At 42.5% G+C, this 7,392-nt stretch overlaps 1 protein-coding gene across 1 annotated transcript in view; it reads left to right on the top strand.

Annotated features, from left to right (window-relative positions):
- The first annotated feature begins 6,403 nt into the window (after positions 1-6,403).
- igfn1 (immunoglobulin like and fibronectin type III domain containing 1) overlaps positions 6,404-7,392 on the top strand; it is a 70,670-nt gene continuing 69,681 nt past the window's right edge. Inside the window, exon 1 of the mRNA XM_033042166.1 lies at positions 6,404-6,474. The gene's annotated coding sequence lies outside the window, so the exon portion shown is untranslated. The remainder of the gene's footprint in view (positions 6,475-7,392) is intronic.

Here is a 7,392-nt window from a genome sequence, read left to right as displayed (position 1 = left end):
GAAACAAGGAACTGCAGATGCAGGTTGACAAAAAACCCCACAAAGTGCTGGAGTAACTCAGTAGGTCAGGCAGCATCACTGGAGAAAACATGGATAAGTGATGCTTCGGGCCAAGTCCCTTCCTTAGAAATGTAATATAGATCAGTCTATAATTCACCACTAAGTTTTACAGAATATGGTGAAAGCAGATATGAAAAATCATAAAGACACATTGATATCCTATATAACTGTTGGTGCAAAGTTAATTGATTTGGCTATTATAGGGGAAAATATGAGTGTCATAGAGTCACACTGTGGAAACAGGCCCTTCGGTCCAACTTGCCCACACCGATTAACATGTCCCATCTACTTCGTCCCACCTACCTGTGTTTGGCCCATACCCCTCTAAACCCGTCTTATCCATGTATCTGTTCAAATGTTTCTTAAACCTTGCAATACTACAATACATGCCTCAAATACCTCCGCCAGCAGTTCGTTCCATACACCCATAACCCTGAAAACGTTTTTTTTGAAAAAGTTACTCCCCAGGTTCCTATTAAATCTTTCCCCCCCTCACCGTAAACCTATGGTTCTTGACTTCCCTTAGCTTCGCAATAGGCACTCTGTGTGTCTACCCGATCTATTCCGCCCATGATCTCTATAAGATCACCACTCATCCTCCTGTACTTCAAGGAATAGAGTCCTAGCCTGCTCAACCTCTCCCTATAGCTCAGGCCCTCGAGTCCTGGCAACATCCTCGTAAATCATCTCTGCACCATTTACAGCTTGACAACATCTTTCCCATAACATGGTGCCCAGAAATGAACACGATACACTAAATATGGCCTCACAAACATCTTATGTAACTGCAACATAACCTCTCAACGGCTATACTCAATACTCTGATTGATGAAGGGCAATGTGTCAAAAGCCTTTTTGACCACCCTATCTTCCTGTGGTTCCAGTTTCAACAAACTATGTACCAAAGAATGAGTGCCACACCTGATTATGCAAAAAAGCAGGTTCTGTAAACCCATCTTCCCCACTCACAGAAGTATAGTTCAAGTTCAAGTACAAGTTCCATTTATTGTCACATGCACTAATTGGTACAGTGAAATTTGAGTTACCATACAGCCATACGAATAAAAAGAACACAACACACGATAAAATGTAACATGAACATCCCCACACAGTGGAATCAACGTTTCCCACTGAGGGAAGGCAATAAAATTCAGTCATCTTCCTCTTTGTTCACCCGTGGTCGGGGCCATTAAGCCCTCCGCAGTCACCGTTAAGGCCCTCTCGCCAGCATGATCGGAGCTCCGGCGTTGGAACAGTAGAACACACTCAGCGACTTGGAGTTTCCAAATCGGCCACTTCTTACTGGAGACCACGGCTTCCGAAGTCCACAGGCCAAGCTGGGCGGAGCTCCAACACTGGCGACCCCCGGCAACGGGTCCCAGGCCTCCGCAATGTCAAAGTCAGCACCACCCGCAGCTAGAAGCTCCACAACCACAGCTCCACGGTAGGCCCAACACTCCGGAGCTCAAACACGGCGATCCCCGGTAAGGCATCGCCCGCACCAAGATGGAATTCAGTGCTGCGCCGCTGCTGAAGCTCTGGCCGGTCTCCAACTGGAAAGGCCACACCAATCCAGATGGTAGGCCGCGAGGGGGGGGGGGGGGGGAGGGGGGGGGGGGGGCGAAGATACGACTCAGAGAAAAGACGCACCTCCGACCAGGAAGTGACTGGGAAACGGTTTCCCCATATTCCACCACCCCCCCATACCCCACATAAAAAAGACTTAGAACCTTTAAAAACATACTTTTAGACACACTAAAAAAAAAAGGGTGAAAGGACGGACTGCAGCTGGCGAGGCTGCCACACTCGATGGCGCCACCCGATGGAAAGTTTAGTTTAGTTTAAAGCTACAGTGTGGAAATAGGCACTTTGGCCCACTAACCAATGATCACCCATACATTTGTTCTATTGTACACATGATGGACAATTTGCAGAAGCCCACTAACCTACAAACCTGCCGTCTTTGGAATTTAGGTGGAAACCAGAGCACCCAGAAAAAACCCACGCAATCACAGGGTGCAAACTCTATACAGACAACAGCTGTGGTCAGTGCCAAACCTGGGTCTCTGGCGTAAATCGCCACTGTGCTGCCCCAAATTGACTATGCTTACTCTAGACAAATTAGTAGCTGAGATGATACAAATAAACTAACTGCACTCAAGCTCACAATGATCAAAATATTTACAAAGAAAACCTGCCACAAACACAAGGGCAGAATTGCAACTTCATTTCAAATTAAGCACTTCTGTGCTGTAGTGAATCCACATATAGCTCTTCAAAGTCACACGTACTATTGATTTATCTTTTGATTCAATTACTGAAAAGCTGATAACAAATTCCACATAGGTCATGTAGAAAGCACAAGGGCCCTGTGGGTAGTAATACTTGGCTGTGATCTTCACAATAGGTCAGCCTGCAGACCGTATACGTTTCCCAGAGTAACTTTGCCTTAAATTGCAAACACATTGTGATTTTAACTCCACTTCCCATTCCCACATTTCTGTAGGTAATACTTAAATTTTAAGTAATACTCATCTTCCCTCCCCCCCCCCCCCCTCTTTACTGGGTCCCCCACCCTTGTGCGCACCCATTTCCCACACTATCACACCCCTCTTCCACCCCATACACCCACTCCCTGTCTCCATCCACCTAACATGTAGGTAAGTCAGGCTGTGCTCCTGGAACAAGTAAAACAGAGGCAATACTACGACACGGTGAGGGCAGCACGGTGACCCAGCGGTAGAGTTGCTGCCTTACAGAGTTAGAGAACCCAGGTTCAATCCAGGCTACATGTGCTGTCCGTACACAGTTTGTACGTTCTCCCTCTGGCTGTGTGGCTTTTCCCCAGGTGCTCCGGTTTCCTCCCACACCGCAAAGAAGTACAGGTTTGTAGGTTAATTTGGCTTGGGTAATAATTGTCCTACGGCATGGATTCGGTGGGCCTAAGGGCCTATTTCCGTGCTGTATCTCTAAACTAAACTAAACTAAACAAAACTAAATAACCCACTGCAGAACTTACCTGTTCAGAAAGAAAGGGAGAAAAGGAGTCCTTTTGTTGTGATATTGAATCCAAAAGGTTCCAATGTGCCCAGTGGGAAGATGAGGTGTTGGTCCTCAAGTTTATAGTCAACATGAACTCAGTGAGCTGAAGGATCTGTCTCCATGCTGTATCATACTGGAACTTTAAACTAAACTTGGACTTTGGGCTTTGGACATTTGGGCTTTGAACATTTTCTTTTTTTTTTGTAAATGATGCCAAAATATGTCGATGGGTGCAAAAATGTCACTGTGCAGTGCATACATGACAATAAAGTACGATTGCAGCTTTAAACCATTACATTTTACCATAAACAGCATACATTTATTTTCAATTGCAAACAAATTTCTACGGGAAAAGGTATATTATAAAATAATAATAATGTCATGTTTTCCTGTTAACATATCTAATGACAAAACTTTTTAAAAATCCACGGAAAATAGATTTGTGAAATTTGTCAGGAGTAGGTATTAATCCAGAAATTGTGTGATGATTATTTTTCAGGATAAATATAAATAAATATGGCAAAGATCAAATTTTACATAAACTATTTATCCTAATAGTTTGTTGTGAATTAACTATTCAATTTTTAAGAAGGGTTCACAAAGTGTTAAATTCTTGTTCTAAGTCTACACCCAGAATAAAAATTCAACTGAAACAAAGTAAGGATGAACTTGCCCATTCATTCACTCTGCATCAATGCCAAGCATTAGTTAATACCTAATAATTACACCAGTTGCCATTTACTACATAATTTACAAACAGTGGAATTCGGAGAAAATATACTGACATGAAGGTAGCACCTAGATAGAAGGATGATCGATAGGGGTGCAGAAACAAGGAACTACAGGTGCTGATTTACACCAAAGATAGACACAAAGTGCTGGAGTAACTCAACATGTCAGGAGCCAGAGGATGGGTGACCTTCCATGACCCGACATGAAATGTCACCCATCCTTTTTCGCCAGAGTTGCTGCCTGACCCACTGAGTTACTGCGGCACTTTGTGAATATCTATTAATGGAGAGGGTGGTTTTATTCTCTATTTGCATTCTACTTTCATACTGGTATCGCCTTGTTCACAGTTTCAAAAAAAGATAATCTGCCATTTCATATTTTGAAACAAATTGTGTGCACTAAAGGGCCTGTCGCACTTGGGTGTCATTTGCACGTCATTTACACGACAGGCCGGTAGTGACTGACAGACGACGGTCGCGCGACTGTCACGCGCAAATCACGCGTCATCATGCGTCAGAACAGCCGTCTGGTACACGTGACGTCATTAGAGTACCCTGCTTCCCTATTCTGCATCATGACCATCATGGAAGAACTATAGATTTATTGCTACAGCACCAACCGAGACTTCTGTTAGCAGCAGCCCTTATACTTACAGATCAGCCAGGCCGGAATACAACAAGAAAGGCTAGCAAGAAACCCAGGAAGAGGTCTGTGTGGACGAGGTTACATGATGCGTAAAAGGCGGGCCGACTGCGTATGGGCGTCGCGCGGCATCGCATGTTTACGGACGATGACGCACGGTGATGTAACCATGCGTCACCACGCGATACAGCGTGAGACGCCAATGCATCACCATGCGTAGCCAATGCATCAGCGTGTATAAGCGATACGTCACGCAGGTGGCGCGCGAGGATTTCGGTACACTGCAAAATCCTGGAACACCGCGCTATACCGTGCACCACTGCATGCAATTCCACGCCTTACCATGCGCTATGCGCGCGTCACCCACGCGCCCCCCCCACCCGTCACGATGCGTTGACCAATTTTCTACATGACGCGTAAATGAGGCGCAAATGACACCCAAGTGGGACAGGCCCATTAAGTTTCCTTTTCTGGTGTACATAAAATAGTACAGTACAGAAACAGGCCATTCAGCCCACAATATCTATGCCAAACATGATGCCAAGTTAAACTAATCTCCTTTGCCTACACATAATTCTTATCCCTCCATTCCATGCATATCAATGTGCCTATCCAAAAGCTTCTATATGCTACTATCATCTCTGCTTCCACCACCACTGGTGGTGCCATCGTGTAGATGGATACTATATACTGTATCACAATTGATTACTTTTGGTATAATGACTTGTGAATGTTGCAATAGTTTGAATGGCTTGCATTTCCATAGTACCTTTCAAATCCATTTCAGGATATCCCAAAGTACATCTCAGCCACTGAATGACTTTTGAAGTTGTGTCACTGATGTCATAAGGTTATAAGAAATAGTAGAATTAGGCCATTCAGCCCATCAAGGGTGATCTACCTCTCCCTCCTAACCCCATTCTCCTGCCTTCTCCCCATAACCTCTGACACCTGTACTAATCAAGAACATGCAATCAATTCATACTCAACAAGCTTCCACAGCCTGAACAATTTCCATAGAAATTCACACTTGGTAACTTGCAATAAGCAGTTTGTACAGTTGTTGCCGTGCGATGGACTCACACATTGACTTTGTTCTCAATGATTTCGATGGAACCTAATTTGGAAGCAGAGTGTGGCAATATTGCAAATCGTACGATGCAACTGTGGACAATTTGATACCCTTGGATAATCCATTATTGATTAACTATTCATTTTTTAGGAAGTGTTCACACGGAGTTATATCCTTTTTTTCTAAACCCTCATTCAGTTAAAGTGCAGCTGAAATAAGGGAAATATGTACTTTCTTAGAGGTTAATTGTTTGTTGAGACTGTGGGGATAGCTTTCTTTGCTAAGAGATCTGATCTTTTACACTTGTACTTTCTTGGGAGTTAAATGTTGGTGATCATGAGGATGACTCTCTTTGCTGAGAGATCTGATCTTTTACATTTGCCTATGAAAGCAGATAGGCCCACTGTTTAACGTCACAACCAGGAGACAAGAACTCTAATTAATTGATTAATTGATTGGTGCTTTATTATTACATGTGACATGTCACCGTGAAATTCTTTATTTTGCATACCATACGCAAAGTATGCAAAGAGCCACCACAAAGAGGGCACCAACAAAGTTAAGAACTAGTCCCCAATAGGACCTCTTTGTTCCCCTAGCGCCCCCAAACCGGGACCCTCTTTGTTCTCGGCAGCGTGTCTTCGACCGGACAACACTCCCTCTGTACACTGGGTTGTTTGCAGCAGGGATTTTTTTTTTAATGTTTTTAAAATCATATCAGTAAAACATCACGTCTGAGAGTGCAGTGAGAGGGACAGATCACCATCCGCCAATAGCTGGAAGAAATTTGATGACACATTGCTACATACGTCTGACAGATTTGTTGGCAAGGTCCAAGAAACACTGGTGTTGGTTAAAATATGAAACTCTCAGGGATAAAGCACATTCATCCACTACGGTTCGAGCTGCGCACTTCAAATGGAAAAGTATGTACAAGACTACTAATGTATAATGTATTGGCGTCTTTCAAACATTATCTGTGGCAAAGTAACATAAGCTGCAATCTCAAGAAGTAGTTTGTATTTTGTAATGGTCGTATCATATTTATTTTTTCGTTTCATTGTAAATCTTGGATAATAGGTTTACATCTTTTCCTCAAAGATGGATAAATGATGTTATTTTTGCAGTGTATACGATGTGCTTTTCTGGATTTTTACTTGCAGAGAGAATATAAACTTGTGAGAGAATTGGAAGTACAGTCACAAAGCCAATAATCATTGTAAGCTGCAGGCGAAATGATAGCATTATGCAGTGAATAAATGCACAGACAAAATGAAAAGCTACGCTGCCGCTGCTCAACTTGTTTATCTTCATGAGTTATGATATATAATAACATAAGAAACTTTGATCGTGAACAAGTAAAGATGAAGGAATGTAGTTTCTGCCTCAGATATATCCAGCATACGGGTGCAAAGTACACTAGAGTTCCTCTAGCTTTGAGAACGGATTGTGCTTTGCCTCTCAAAACACTACTCAACTTGCATGTCACTAAAGATAAAATCAGCCCTAATAGCCACATGCTTTTTTTTATTTCAATAATTACTTTAAACAGTGTTCGATCAAATCTAAGAATGATTGCTCAGCAGAGTTTGATTAATACAATGGGAATGTTTTTGTTAAAAGGATGTTTGGACCACATTCTATAACCATATAACCATATAAACATATAACAATGTGTCACCTGATTTTAAATGACTGAAAATACACTCAATAATCTCCATTGAAATGTTTGCAACTAGCTGTTTTCTTAGTAAGTGTTAAAAAAAAAAAAGAATATATAAAAATCATGCTTAATTTTTGGAGTCTCCTCAAGCCTTGGAAACAGTAAAGCTGACAATGATGAT

Source organism: Amblyraja radiata, chromosome 24 (genome assembly GCF_010909765.2).
Source record: "Amblyraja radiata isolate CabotCenter1 chromosome 24, sAmbRad1.1.pri, whole genome shotgun sequence".
In the NCBI taxonomy this organism is placed as follows: Eukaryota; Metazoa; Chordata; class Chondrichthyes; order Rajiformes; family Rajidae; genus Amblyraja; species Amblyraja radiata.
This window is presented reverse-complemented; position numbering and strand designations above follow the sequence as displayed.